Source organism: Lithobates pipiens, unplaced genomic scaffold (genome assembly GCF_037356315.1).
Source record: "Lithobates pipiens isolate NorthernLeopardFrog02 unplaced genomic scaffold, aLitPip1_a1.2 Scaffold_10, whole genome shotgun sequence".
Classification (NCBI taxonomy): Eukaryota; Metazoa; Chordata; class Amphibia; order Anura; family Ranidae; genus Lithobates; species Lithobates pipiens.
Genome location: NW_027507686.1, coordinates 16,799,761 through 16,815,532, shown reverse-complemented (window position 1 = coordinate 16,815,532; position 15,772 = coordinate 16,799,761). Strand labels below are relative to the sequence as shown.

Below are 15,772 nucleotides of genomic sequence, written 5' to 3'. Positions count from 1 at the left end.
AAGAGATAGGTTCCTGAACAAGGCCCTGCATGAAAGGATCACAACGAGGAGACATTTGTCGCTCCATAACAGTTAGGTTCCTGAATAAGGCCCTGCATGGAAGGATCACAACCAGGACACATTGTCACCCCATTACAGATAGGTTCCCGAACAGGGACATTTATGGAAGGATGACAACTAAGAGACAGTTGTCACCCCATTACTATAAGTTCATGAATAAGAACATTAATGGAAGGATCACAACAAGGAGACAGTTGTCACCCTGTAACAGAAGATTCCTGAACAAGGACATTTATGGAAGGATCACAACTACGAGGCAGTTGTCAACCCGTAACAGTAGGATCTTGAACAAGGACCTTCATGGACTAAAATCGGGAAAACCGTTCCTCTGTATGCTGGTCTGACGGACCAAATACAACGCAAGGGAAGCTACTGGCTACTGGTTATTGAACTTCCTTGTTTAGTCCCGTTTACGTCAAATGAACGTACTTGGGAATGGACTTAGTCCATCCGCGTGTGGCCAAGACCGTTCATTCGAAAAGTCCGTCGGGAACTCCGCCGAAAGTCCTTCGGGAAGACCATCGGACCTAGTCTGTCGGAAAGTTTGGTCGTGTGTACGCGGCATATAGAGACAGTTATGACCCTATAACAGAAGATTCTTGAACAAGGACATTGATGGAAGGATCACAGCTAGGAGGCAGTTATCACCCCATGACAGATAGGTTCCTGAACAACAATATTCATGGAAGGATCATAACAGGATACAGTTGTCACCCATAACAGTAGGTTCTTGAACAAGGACCTTCATGGAGGACACAACCAGGAGATAGTTGCCTCCCCATAACAGATAGGTTCCTGAACATTAACATTCATGGAAGGATCATAACAGGAGACAGTTGTCGCCCACAACAGTAGGTTCCCGAATAAAGGCCTTCATGGAAGGACACAACAGGAGAAAATCTTCACCCATAACAGCAGATTCCTGAACAAGCATCTTAATGGAAGGATCACAGGTATTCTTTTATAATATTTATGAAATGATTGGGTTTTATATCTACTTTAGGGGGAAGAGAATACTGCACCCATAAGAGGATGAAAATCACATCAAAAGGCCACAAAGTAAAATAGCTGATGCTGGAATAAAGACGATCAAAGGCTTTCTGAAGAATATAGAGTCAGTATGGGATGAATAAATTATCAGGAATATTAAATTGTAAACATATGTCTGCTGCTAAACCACAAGCAGAACTTAATTAATGTAAAAGGGGGATGTCCCCACCCCCCCAAAAAAAGCAGAGTTTAGATAAGTACATTGCATTAGTCAGCAATTAAGTCGTCACAATGACTGGCAGCTCCAACCCCTTTCAGACAAGCTTCATTTGTCCTGAACCCGGCGGGCGAGACAACGTGAGCCAAGGCAAGTCTGTCATTATCAGTCTGGGCCGTCATTAACCGCCTCTTGTGTCGCGACAACTCAGTGCTAGTTTACGTACCTCCCTTTGCACATCGGCCGTGATGGGGTTAACGCTCGGTAATTCCCTGAATAATAATCGAATCCCTTACAGCACACAGATGTACATACACAATGAGATGCAGATTTGATTTAACTATTAAAATGAATTAGGGGTGACACGTCTGTCGGGCGGACGATAAATCTCTGCCTGCTTTTTGTATAAAGCACAAAAGTATAATAAAACCCAAGCAGAGTGTAAATGAATTACACGCTAAAAAGGAGAGTTAATGGACATGTCACATTATCATGTTAACCTAATCGGACACGAGCTGCCGCTTCTCTCAGTGACCGCAAATTAACCGTTTTGTGACCCGCGGCTCACGGTTGGGGGTGAAAAGCGGAACCGATGGGAAAGGGAGAAAGGTTTAAGACGGCTGATGTCTTAATAAAAAAAAAAAAAGAAAGAAAAAGAATCTGGAGGGATAACATGACAGACAATGGCTTGAATAGGTTCTAATGAAGGAAAATGGATGTTCTCAGGTGTTCAGGACGGCTGCAAGGCATTAGTGGTGGGATCATTGTCCCAGTGATCTGGTTTTGTTTAAAATAAAAGGCAACCATACCCCCAAAAATAGTTGTATGGCACCATCTGACCCCCCCCCCCGGAGAAAACGTAATCTTATTGTTAGCATATTTTTCCTAAGCAAGATTGTTTGTTGTGTATACATGGCGAGCCGTTGATTATTATTTTGGTATATTACAGTTGTGCCCAAAAGTTTGCATCCCGTGGCAGAAATTGTGAAATTTTACCACTGACCGATCATGCCAAAAAAAAAAGAATTATATTTAACCACTTCAGCCCCGGAAGGATTTACCCACTTAATGACCAAGCCATTTTTTGCAATTTTTTTGCACTGCGTCGTTTTAACTAACAATTGCGCGGTTGTGCGACATTTTACCCACACAAGATTGATGTGCTTTTTTCCCCAGAAGTAGAACTTTCTTTTGGTGGTATTTTTTTTTTTTTGTAATTCCTTTATTTACTTTTTCAAATGAGACAGTTTCACAATTCAAAGAAAAATGACAATATTCAAGATAAAATAAAAACAGAGGCAGGAAATGAGATACAATTCAATGAGATAACAGCATCGTCAAATATTACATAACATGCAACCAATCTCCGGGTAGTGCACTCAGTAAAAAAAAAGCATAGGGGTGAAACTAAACAGCATGGTCAACCGTGCACTACTCTGAGGGGAGCCATCCTTTTGGTGGTATTTGATCACCTCTGCGGTTTTTATTTTTTGCGCTATAAACAAAAAAAGAACAACAATTTTGGGGAAAAAATGCAATATTTTAACATTTTTGCTATAATAAATATCCCCAAAAATGAAAATAAAACTAATTTCTTCATCAGCTTAGACCAATATGTATTCTTTAAAAAATAGCAATAAGCGTATATTAATTGGTTTGCACAAAAGTTATAGTGTCTACAAAATAGGGGATAGATTTATGGCATTTTTATTATTTATTTTTTACTAGTAATGGCGGAGATCTGCGTTTTTTGGCGGACAGATCGGACACTTTTGGGACCATTGACATTTATACAGCGATCAGTGCTATAAATAGCCACTGGTTACTGTGTAAATGTAGGAATGGGTTAACACTAGGGGCGATCAGGGGGTTAAATGTGTTTCCTAGTGTGTGTTTCTGTGAGGGGACGGGACTGACTAGAGGAGGAGCCAGATCATTGTTTCTACTTAGTAGGAACAGACAATCTGTTTCTCCTCCCCTGTCGGAACGGGGATTTGTGTGTTTACAAACACAAATCCCGGTTCTGGCTCTTGTGCCCGTAAACACGGGTGGGTGGGCGGCGGCGATCATGCCTGCTGGCCACGCGCATTGACTCTGGGGACACGCGGCGCCTACTATAGCATGTTAAGAAGCTGATGTACCATGACGGCGATTCGCACAGCCGTGCCAACCTGCCGCGGTATAACTGCGGAGGCTGGTCGGCAAGTAGTTAAGCATAGTGATCATATGAAGCCATTTATTATCACATAGATGTTTGGCTCTTTTATAAATCATAATGATAACAGAAATCACCCAAATGGCCCTGTTGAAAAGTTTCCATCCCCTGGAATGTTTGGCCGTGGTACAGACACACACATCGGCTGACAGCCGATCCTGACCCCTTACCACGTGATCAGCTGTTAGCCAATGACAGCTGATCACATGATCTAAACAAAAGCTCGGTAATCGTTTTTTTTCCCTCCAGCGTTAAAAGAAAAAAAAGCCGATCACCGGCTTATCTGCAATGGACATCAGTCCCGAAGAGGAAGAGGCAATTCTGCCTCATCTGTGCCACCAGTACCCCCTGCCAGTGCCACCTGCCAGTGCCCACAAGTGCCACCTATCAGTGCCCATGAGTGCGAGTGCCACCTATCAATACCCACAAGTGCCACCTATCAATGCCCACCAGTGGTGCCAATCAGTGCCACCTAGCAGTGCTGCCTATCAGTGTAACCAACCAGTGCCGATCAGTTCCCATTATTGCCAACCAGTGCCTATCACTGACACCCATCGGTGCCCATCACTGCTGCCTCATCAGCATACATCAGTGAAGGAGAAAAATTACCTTTTTGCAAAATTTTATAACAAAATATAAAAAAATATACATTTAAAAAAAAAAATGAAAATAAATAAATCAGTCTTTTTAAATTGTTTTAACAAAAAATAAAAACCACAGAGGTGATCAAATACCACCAAAAGAAAACCCTATTTGTGGGGAAAAAAATTATAAAAATTTCATTTGAGTACAGTGTAGTATGACCGCGCAATTGTCATCCAAAGTGCATCAGCGCTGAAAGCTGAAAATTGGTCTGGGACTGAGGGGGGTTTAAGTGCCCAGTAAGCAAGTGGTTAAAAGCTAATTTCCCAAATCTGTGGCTTTTTAAATTGCAATTCTGTGTATAAATAATCAATGAGTTTGTTAGCTGTCACACGGATGCAGCTGGCTAGATACTGAGCCATGGCGAGCAGAAAAGAAATGTCAAAAGACCTGCGTAACATGGTAATGGATAATTATAAAGATGGAAAAGGATACAGAAATCGGTATCCAAAGCCTTGAATATGCCAGTCCCATCATTTATTAAGAAGTGGAAAATTCAAGAATCTCTTGATACCAAGCCAAGGTTGGGTAGAACAAGAAAGACTGCAGCCACAACTGCCAGAAGAATTGTTAAGGATACAAAGGGAAACCCACTGGTAACCTCAGGAGAAATAGAGGCTGCTCTGGAAAAAAAGACAGTGTGGTTGTTTCAAGGAGCACAAAACAATGATACAGAAACAAAAATTAGCTGCATGGTCGAGCTGCCACAAAGAAATCTTTACTGTGCCAAATGACACAAAAAATACTGGTTACAATATGCCCGACAAAACACCTTGACACACCTCACAGCTTCTGGCACACTGTGTAACTGTAAACATGAAAGCATGGATCCATCCCGCCTTATATTACCGGTTCAGGCTGGTGGTGGTGGTGTAATGATGTGGGGGGTTTGGATATCACCGGTTCAGGCTGGTGGTGGTGGTGTAATGGTGTGGGGGGTTGGGATATCACCGGTTCAGGCTGGTGGTGGTGGTGTAATGATGTGGGGGGGGTTGGGATATCACCGGTTCAGGCTGGTGGTGGTGGTGTAATGATGTGGGGGGTTGGGATATCACCGGTTCAGGCTGGTGGTGTAATGGTGTGGGGGCTGGGATATCACCGGTTCAGGCTGGTGGTGGTGGTGTAATGGTGTGGGGGGTTGGGATATCACCGGTTCAGGCTGGTGGTGTAATGGTGTGGGGGGTTGGGATATCACCGGTTCAGGCTGGTGGTGTAATGGTGTGGGGGGTTGGGATATCACTGGTTCAGGCTGGTGGTGGTGGTGTAATGGTATGGGGGGTTGGGATATCACTGGTTCAGGCTGGTGGTGTAATGGTGTGGGGGGTTGGGATATCACCGGTTCAGGCTGGTGGTGGTGGTGGTGTAATGGTGTGGGGGATATTTTCTTGGCACACTTTGGGCCCCTTAGTACCAACTGAGCATGGTTCAAATGACCACAGCCTACCTGAGTATTGTTGCTGACCATGTCCATCCCTTTATGACTACAGTGTCCCCATCTTCTGATGGCTCCTTCCAGCAGGATAATGCACCATGTCACAAAGCTCCAATCATCTCACCACTGGACAAGGAGGTCACTGTCCTCCAATGGCCTCCACACTCACCAGATCGCAATCCAATAGAGCACCTTTGGGATGTGGTGGAACGGGAGATAGGCATCATGGATGTGCAGCCGACAAATCTGCAGCAACTGTGTGATGTTATCATGTTACTATGGACCAAGATGTCTGAGGAATGTTTCCAACACCTTGTTGAATCTATGGCACCAAGAATGAAGGCAAAAGGGGGTGCAACCCCCTACTAGAAAGTAGAGCCGGACAATTAAATCGTTAAGAATCATTATCGCGATCTTGACTAAAGGGTTTCACAATTCTTTCTATGCAAAGAATTCTCTCTGCTCTTCTGAAGCCCTCAAAAGACAGGAAGAGAAAAACTGGGCAGTCTGCCAAGAATCAAAACATTCTTTATCAGTTGAACTTAAGTATAAACATTGTAACAATTTGTCAGTGGAATAGACTTTGTGTAAGTGAAAAAAGTTTAACCACTTAAAGAGGAGTTTCTAGTTGAAAAAAAAATTATAAAGTCAGCAGCTACAAATACTGCGGCTGCTGACTTTTAATAATCAGACACTTACCTGTTCCAGGGTCCAGCGATGCGCGCGGGGGGGGGGGTCAGAGCTCCGCTCGTCCCTCTTTCCGCTCGGCGGCGCCGACATTGCAACTATGGCTTCACAGCCGGCGGGCACCCACTGCGCATGCGCGAGCGACGACGCGCGCCGTGATTGGCCGCGCAGTCATCTGGGACCGGTCACGTGTCCCAGATGACTGACAGAAGGGAGGGGGCAGAGCTGAGCCCATCCTGCGCCGAGAGGAAGTGATGTCACCAGCCCAGGCACTGAAGGAGGCAGACTATGAGGGACCTCCTAGCAACAGGCATTTAGAGGTAAAAAAAATAAATAAATTCAAAATGTTTTTTTTTTTTTAAGGAATTTTTATCTTTTTTTTTGTGTTCCTTAAACACTAAACCTTTTTCTGACATTTGTTGGTTTTCACGTTAAAATCTTTTTTTTTTTTTTGCTAGAACTCCCAAACATTCTATATATTTTTTAGTAGACACCCTAGAGAATAAAATAGTGGTTGTTGCAATACCTTATGTCACAATGTATTTGCGCAGCGGTCAAATGCAATTCAAAAAAAAAAAAAAAATTACTTTAATGAATAAAAAAAAAAAAAAAAAAAAAAACTAACCAGTAAAGTTAGCCCATTTTTTTTTGTATAATGTGAAAGATTTTATGTCGCAAGAATCGTGAGAGAACCGTGATCTTTTTATTCTAAGCCAAAAAACGTGATTCTCAGTTTGGCCAGAATCGTGCAGCTCTACTAGAAAGGTGTACCTAATAAAGTGACCATTTATATATATATATATATATATATATATATTTATTTATATATATATATTTATTTATATATATATATATATATATATATATATATATATATATATATATATATATATATAATATATTATATATATATATATATATATATATATATATATATATATATATATATATATATATATATATATATATATATATAGTTATATATATATATATATATATATATATATATATAGTTATATATATATATATCTTGTATAACAATAATACTGGCCGCTGAGATATTCTTAGCCCTTGTACACACGGTCGGAAATTCCGACCACAAAATCCATCAGATTTTTTTGCAACGGATTTTGTCAGAAACTGGTGTTGCATACACACGGTCGGACAAAGTTGTCGGAAAATCCGATCATTCGGGAACGTAATGACGATCGTTCGTTCCGACGGGACTACGTTCAGCGTAGTAGCCAATAGCTTTGCTCTCGTACTTTGACCTGAGCATGCGCGGCACTTTGTCCGATCGGAATTCTCTACAAAAGTATCGGAAAAAGTCTGATCGGATTTTGTTGTCGGAAAATCTGAGATCCTGCTCTCAATTTCCGACAGAAAAAGTCTGATATAGAGCCCACACGCAACCGTTTTTTTCCGACAATATAATCCGATCGGACCGTTTCTGTCGGAAATTTCCGACCGTGTGTACAAGGGCTTACTGGACTGGGGGGGGGGGGGGGGTGGTGTTAGCACCAAGGCTCCAAGTCATGGTAAAGTTGAGGATTTTAGAAGATGTGCTCAAACATTTGGGAGTATCACGAAAAACAATATGGACCGATCTGAACCCGCCAGCAGGCACTCTGTGGCGCCGGCCTTGTGGAGCTGCTGTTATATTAATATTATTTATGTGAATTAGGATTACTTTATTTGGAGACGTTGAAGAGATCACAAAATATTGGAAACCAGATACCTCAACATACTCTGTTTATGAGCCCATCCCGCTGACAGATAAGATTCCAGAGAGCAGAGAAAGAAAAAAAAAGCTGCAATTGCACCGCGGGAGCTCTGATTTTAGATTTTTTCCAGTTTAGCAATCTGAGCTTAGAATTTTTCCAGTCTAGCAATCTGAGCTTCGATTTTTCCAGTCTAGCAATGGGAGCTCCGATTTTTCCAGTCTAGCAATCTGAGCTCCGATTTTTCCAGTCTAGCAATGGGAGCTCCGATTTTTCCAGTCTAGCAATCTGAGCTTCGATTTTTCCAGTCTAGCAATGGGAGCTCCGATTTTTCCAGTCTAGCAATCTGAGCTCTGATTTTTCCAGTCTAGCAATCTGAGCTTCGATTTTTCCAGTCTAGCAATCTGAGTTTAAATTTTTCCAGTCTAGCAATCTGAGCTTCGATTTTTCCAGTCTAGCAATCTGAGCTCCGATTTTTCCAGTCTGGCAATCTGAGCTCCGATTTTTCCAGTCTAGCAATCTGAGCTCCGATTTTAGATTTTTCCAGTCTAGCAATCTGAGCTCCGATTTTTCCAGTCTAGCAATCTGAGCTTCGATTTTTCCAGTCTAGCAATCTGAGCTCCAATTTTTCCAGTCTGGCAATCTGAGCTCAGATTTTTCCAGTCTAGCAATCTGAGCTCCGATTTTTCCAGTCTAGCAATCTGAGCTCTGATTTTTCCAGTCTAGCAATCTGAGTTCCGATTTTTCCAGTCTAGCAATCTGAGCTCCGATTTTTCCAGTCTAGCAATCTGAGCTTGAATTTTTCCAGTCTAACAATCTGAGCTTCGATTTTTCCAGTCTAGCAATCTGAGCTTCGATTTTTCCAGTCTAGCAATCTGAGCTTCGATTTTTCCAGTCTAGCAATGGGAGCTCCAATTTTTCCAGTCTAGCAATCTGAGCTCTGATTTTTGATTTTTCCAGTCTAGCAATCTGAGCTCCGATTTTTCCAGTCTAGCAATCTGAGCTTCGATTTTTCCAGTCTAGCAATCTGAGCTCTGATTTTTCCAGTCTAGCAATCTGAGCTTCGATTTTTCCAGTCTAGCAATCTGAGCTCCGATTTTTCCAGTCTAGCAATCTGAGCTCCGATTTTTGATTTTTCCAGTCTAGCAATCTGAGCTCCGATTTTCCCAGTCTAGCAACGGGAGCTCCGATTTTTCCAGTCTAGCAATCTGAGCTCTGATTTTTCCAGTCTAGCAATCTGAGCTCCAATTTTTCCAGTCTAGCAATCTGAGCTCTGATTTTTCCAGTCTAGCAATGGGAGCTCCGATTTTTCCAGTCTAGCAATCTGAGCTCCGATTTTTCCAGTCTAGCAATGGGAGCTCAGATTTTTCCAGTCTAGTAATCTGAGCTCTGATTTTTCCAGTCTAGCAATCTGAGCTCTGATTTTTCCAGTCTAGCAATCTGAGCTCTGATTTTTACATACTGTCCCTGGTTTTACTGAGGCTGACAACCCTGATGGGGCCCCCTAGTGGCCCGGGGCCCTCGGGCAGTGCCCGAGTGGCCCAATGGTCAGTCCGCCCCTGATGGCGGGAGGCCCTCATAAATGCCACAGCAGCAGGTATGCAGATCTCACAGACTGTCTTAGCCCGGGTTCACACTGAATGCGGGTATGAAATCGTGTGAGTTCAGCTGAAGTCGCGTGTTTCAGTCCAACTTCGGGGAGCGATTTGGCAGACATCTGTGCGGGTTAGACATGTGCAATTCGTTTTGTTACGAATTTGTTTTTCGGACAAAATTCAGCATATTCGTTTATTCGGAAGCATCTGAATGAACTAAAAGACTCTTCTGAAGAATGCATCCGAAAACGAATTTTCGGAAAAGAAGGTAAAAAACCAGAAAGAACGAAAATCAGAAAGAACGAAAATCCAAAAATCGATTCAACCTACAAGTTTAACGAATTGGTTGCATTCGGAAAATTTCGTATTTTCTATTACAATGAAATTATTAAAGAGGAACTGCAGTCTGCTCACATCATTTGTAATGAAAGCATCTTTGCCATTCTGAAGCTTCCCTCCAACCACTTTGCATATTATTTTATATATACTGTGATTCTGTACTTGCCAAATATGCTGCAGAAATCTCCCTCCACCATAGCTCCCAACTGTCCCTGATTTGGGGCAATTCCCCTCTGTCCCTCCTCATTTGTCCCTCATTTTGGTCTGATCTATATAGTTGGATATAAAATGCACTTTTTATCTTTCAAAAAGTGTTTCCCAGTGCTAAACCTTTCATCTGATTTCTAAATTGCTGCATTTGTAAATTTTAAAAGCCAATATAAAGGAATATATTGGAGTATATAAATATAATAATTATATTATAAAATATAAAGGAGTAGTGCTAAAAAAAAACTTGATTTGTTTAACCTTTTTTTTTGGTTAATTCTCCTTTAAAGGGGTGTGGCAAGGGGTGTGTCCTATGCCTACATACATTTGCTAGTAGGTGTCCCTCATTTCCATCTCAAAAGGTATGCCCTCCACTGAGTCTGGCTGCAGCCATTTTAACTGCTGCCTGTTTACTTCCTGGAGTTACACAGACACACACACCTCCAGCTCGGCAGCTCTCATTGGCCCTCTTATGACTCACCCCTCCCTTCCTGAGAAAGCTGTGCATGATGTCATAAGCCTAGGCTTTTTATCAGACAAAAAAAGCGGAAGTGGACTGTATAACGGATTTACTGGCATAAAAAAAAAAATCCAAAGTTAAAACAACAACAAGGGCAGAAGATTTAATAGATGGAAAGATGAAACATTACTTTAAAGAGTCTGTCAATCCCTAAGTGAAAAATGTAGGCTGCTGGGCGGAGTCAGCCTCTGGCTTCCTGTATATTACCGAATATTCCTATAATTTATAATTCTGTTGCTTTCCACCTGGCAATCTAAGCAAGGATGGCGGGAGGCCCTCATAAATGCCACAGAAGCAGGTATGCAGATCTCACTAACTGTGTCTGAAGGAGAGAATAAACTGCCAAAGGGGTTCAACTCTACAGCATCTACCAAATGCTGAACGATCAGCTTTGGGGTGGTGAACTGACCAGTTGTATTACCTTTCAGTTGAATGCAAACAGAGAAAGCGCTTGAAATGAGGCTTTACCAATCAGAAAAGCATGCAGAGTGTGCCATCTTGTGGACATTTTAGAAAACTACAGCTAAGGAAAATTATGAGCTTTTCTAGTTAACCAAATGATTCCGTGCATCTTTTTCAACAGACTCTGCCTGTATTAGCCCTTGTACACACGGTCAGAGATTCCGACGGAATGTGTCCTATCGGACCGGTTTGTCGGATAATCCAACTGTGTGTGGTATGCATCGGACTGTTTCCGTCGGAATATCCGTCGGACCCAATTTTCCAACTTGTTGGAAATATTTTCCGACAAACTGGTCCGATAGGACATACTCCGATCATGTGTACAGAATTTTGATCGGACAAAGTGCCACGCATGCTCAGATCAAATTTCTACATCAAAGCTATTGGCTAGTAGCCTGAATGTAGTCCCATCGTAATGAAATTACGTCATCACGTTCTGAATGATCGGATTTTTCGACAACTTAGTCCGACCGTGTGTATGCAACAGTTTCGGACAAGATCCGACGGACAAAATCCGACGGGCAAAATCCGACGGATTTGGTTGTCGAAAATCTCCGACCGTGTGTACAAGGGCTTACAGTTTCCATCACGACTTTTTGTAAAAGCGGAAATAAAGTTCCACTATTGTTCAGTGCAAGCAGGCTGTTTTTTGTTTTTTTTTATTGTAGAACAGACATGCAATGTATCTTCTGCAATAAAATACACTTGTGGCAAATTAAAAAGGAAAGAAATAGGTGTGTGATAAATGTGAAAAAAAAAAAAATTTGAAAAAAGGACATCCTGCAGCTAAGCACTATAACCCCGATATAGGGCACAAAAAGATATAAATAAAGATAGGAGTGCAGCGCTGGATAATAATACTAATAATAAAGGTGAATATGATGTATAGCAGTGATATGCAATTAGCGGACCTCCAGCTGTTGCAGAACTACAACTCCCATGAGGCATAGCAAGACTCTGACAGCCACAAGCATGACACCCAGAGGCAGAGGCATGATGGGACTTGTAGTTTTGCAACAGCTGGAGGTCCGCTAATTGCATATCCCTGATGTATAGGATTACAATGTGTACAATAGAGTTACAATGTGTGCAATATGGTTACAATGTGTCATTAGTAATCAAAATTATGTGCGAATAAAAACATATGTAGCGCCGGCTCCTGAAGAGCACACACTATATGTTTTTGCAATTTAATGTTACCCTTAAACCGCAGTTTGGTTTGGGATTAATTGTTCTAAACTTTTGACCTCAGCATCAGTCTGACTGGACTGAAGGGTGTTCTGCCTGGCCATGGGGGGCGCTGTCACTTTTGGCAGGCATGGAAACACAGTCCGGTTGGGTGCATTAAGGTTACTTTCTCTGGAAGCCAGCCCAGTGGGAATGGCACTCTTGCTGTGCCTTCTGGGAGAGGGTACTTAAGGTGCGGATGTCATGTGTTTCGGAGTTCCGGTCCAGAAGTATGTTCTGACTGCATGGTCCTGGTCCTCCTGATCAGCCCCCAGGACTTCCATGGGCTGGGGTGCGGATCCACCCGACTTTACGTCTCGGGGCTGGCTAGCCCGAGGCGAGGTAACTGAAAGATGGATTCGGAGGTGGTCCGGTGCCGTCTCGTTTAGTGGAGAGGCCCAGCAACTGTGAAGTTATCCGGGGGTGGACTCTTCGGGAGAAGGCCACGCAAGGGTTGGCTTCTCAACAAGAGCCTGGAAAAGCTGAAGGACCTAAGCGAATCCAATCTTGTGCGGTATCGCCGGACCGGCTGCACGATACTGGTACCACACGAGTTTCCTACAAGTTTTCAAGTTTCCTTCACGTGTTCTATAGCAAAGTCTGTGGCAGAGACTTGTTCCTGACTCGAGCACCCTGTTGGCTGCCATGCCTGGTGAGAGAAGGACTATCCAATTAGGGTGAGGATCCAGCTGTGAATGGCTATTCTCTGGATTTATTAAAAGTGAGAGACTTTTTCATACTGAATTTAACATTAAGAGTACCTGGACTTTTCACCTAAACCCTCTGATCCTATACTGAGAGACTGTGTTGTTAACTACCTTTTTGCAAATAAAAAGCCCTTTAAGTGGATCTATCGTCAGTCTCTACAGGTTTTGGGCCATCTACCTCGGGAAACCCCTAGACACATACGAGGTGAAGAAGGTAACGGTAAGTCCAATAATTTCAGCTGCTCCTTCGGAGGTCAGTGCTGCACATACGATGAAAAATAGTCCATATGTGATTACTGCATTAGCAGTTAAAACGTGCATTTAAACACAGAACAGTGAAACAATGAAGGCTTACCAGAAAGCCAGCGACCGCCCTTACTCGGGGGGGGTCAAACAAAGCTTATAGAACAGCAGGAATGCTGCTAAGATCTCACAAACTTCCCTCACAGGTGACTGGCTGGCATCTATAAAGACGGTTCGTGCATTCGCAGTGCGTATATACGTGACGACCCTACTACCGTTTCGTCACAACTGACGTCATCAGGGGTACCTGCTGTTCTACTAAGCCTTGTTTGACCCCCCTGAGTAAGGGCGGTCACTGGCTTTCTGGTAAGCCTTCATTGTTTATTGAAAGGTGACGGGCAGCACAAGTGGTGGAAATATATATCCAGGGTTTCGCACTGGAAAATTTTGATTGGATACCTTCACTTATGAACACTTTTTCTGTGTTTAAATGCATGTTTTTGCTGCTAATGCAGTAATCACATATGGACTATTTTTTATTTGCACATAATTTTGATTACTAATGACACATCATAACCATATTGGACACATTGTAATCCTATACATTGTAACCATATTGCACACATTGTAATCCTATACATTGTAACCATATTGTACACATTGTAATCCTATTCACCTTTATTATTAGTATTATTATCCAGTGCTGCACTACTATCTTTATTTAATAGAATAGACGTAGCTACCCAGCCATGGCCTACAGCAGGGTTAGGCAACCTGGGCCCCTACAGCTGTTGCGAAACTACATTTCCCATGAGGCATTGCAAGGCTGTCAGTTACAATTACTCCCAGAGGCATAATCGGACTTGTAGTTCTACAACAGCTGGAGGGCCCCCAGGTTGCCTACCCCAGGGCCTACAGGAATATCATTTAAATTAAACTCTTTTTTTTTTTTTCTCCATCATTTAAAAAAAAAAAAATACCGGGGGGGGGGGGGGGCCCTTTATTGCATAGCAAAATGTTCCCAAAGGTGAAGTACAGTGGTGTGAAAAAGTGTTTGCCCCCTTCCTCATTTCCTGTTCCTTTGCATGTTTGTCACACTTAAGTGTTTCGGAACATCAAACCAATTTAAACAATAGTCAAGGACAACACAAGTAAACACAAAATGCAATTTGTAAATGAAGGTGTTTATTATTAAAGGTGAAAAAAAATCCAAACCATCATGGCCCTGTGTGAAAAACTGATTGCCCCCCTTGTTAAAACATACTATAACTGTGGTTGTCCACACCTGAGTTCAATTTCTCTAGCCACACCCAGGCCTGATTATTGCCACACCTGTTCACAATCAAGGCATCACTTAAATAGGAGCTGCTTGACACAGTAAGGTCCACCAGAAGATCCTTAAAAGCTACACATCATGCCGAGACCCAAAGAAATTCAGGAACAATTGAGAAAGAAAGTAATTGAGATCTATCAGTCTGGAAAGGGTTATAAAGCCATTTCCAAAGCTTTGGGAATCCAGCGAACCACAGTGAGAGCCATTATCCACAAATGGCGAAGACATGGAACAGTGGTGAACCTTCCCAGGAGTGGCCGGCCGCCCAAAATTACCCCAAGAGCGCAGCGACGACTCATCCAAGAGGTCACAAAAGACCCCACAACAACATCCAAGGAACTGCAGGCCTCACTTGCCTCAGTTAAGGTCAGCGTTCATGCCTCCACCATCAGGAAAAGACTGGGCAAAAATGGCCTGCATGGCAGAGTTCCAAGGAGAAAACCACTGCTGAGCAAAAAGAACATCAAAGCTCGTCTCAATTTCTCCACAACACATCTTGATGATCCCCAAGACTTTTGGGACAACATTCTGTGGACCGATGAGACAAAAGTGGAACTCTTTGGAAGGTGTGTGTCCAAGTATATCTGGCGTAGAAGGAACACTGCATTTCATAAAAAGAACATTATACCAACAGTAAAATATGGTGGTGGTAGTGTGATGGTCTGGGGCTGTTTTGCTGCTTCAGGACCTGGAAGACTTGCCGTGATAAAAGGAACTATGAATTCTGCTGTCTACCAAGAGATCCTGAAGGAGAATGTCCGACCATCTGTTCGTGTACTCAAGCTGAAACGAACTTGGGTTCTGCAGCAGGACAATGATCCTAAACACACCAGCAAGTCCACCACCGAATGGCTGAAGAAAAACAAAATGAAGACTTTGGAGTGGCCTAGCCAAAGTCCTGACCTGAATCCTATTGAGATGTTGTGGTATGACCTTAAAAAGGCCGTTCATGCTCGAAAACCCTCTAATGTAACTGAATTAGGACAATTCTGCAAAGATGAGTGGGCCAAAATTCCTCCAGGACGTTGTAAAAGCCTCATTGCACGTTATCGCAAACGCTTGGTTGCAGTTGTTGCTGCTAAGGGTGGCCCAACCAGTTATTAGGTTTAGGGGGCAATCACTTTTTCACACAGGGCCATGATGGTTTTGATTTTTTTTCACCTTTAATAATAAAC

The 15,772-nt window shown here is 42.7% G+C and overlaps 1 protein-coding gene across 1 annotated transcript in view; it reads right to left on the bottom strand.

Moving 5' to 3' along the window:
• The window catches only part of SLC9A5 (solute carrier family 9 member A5), a 161,045-nt gene that overhangs the window by 62,467 nt on the left and 82,806 nt on the right, over window positions 1–15,772 (bottom strand). The window lies entirely within an intron of this gene.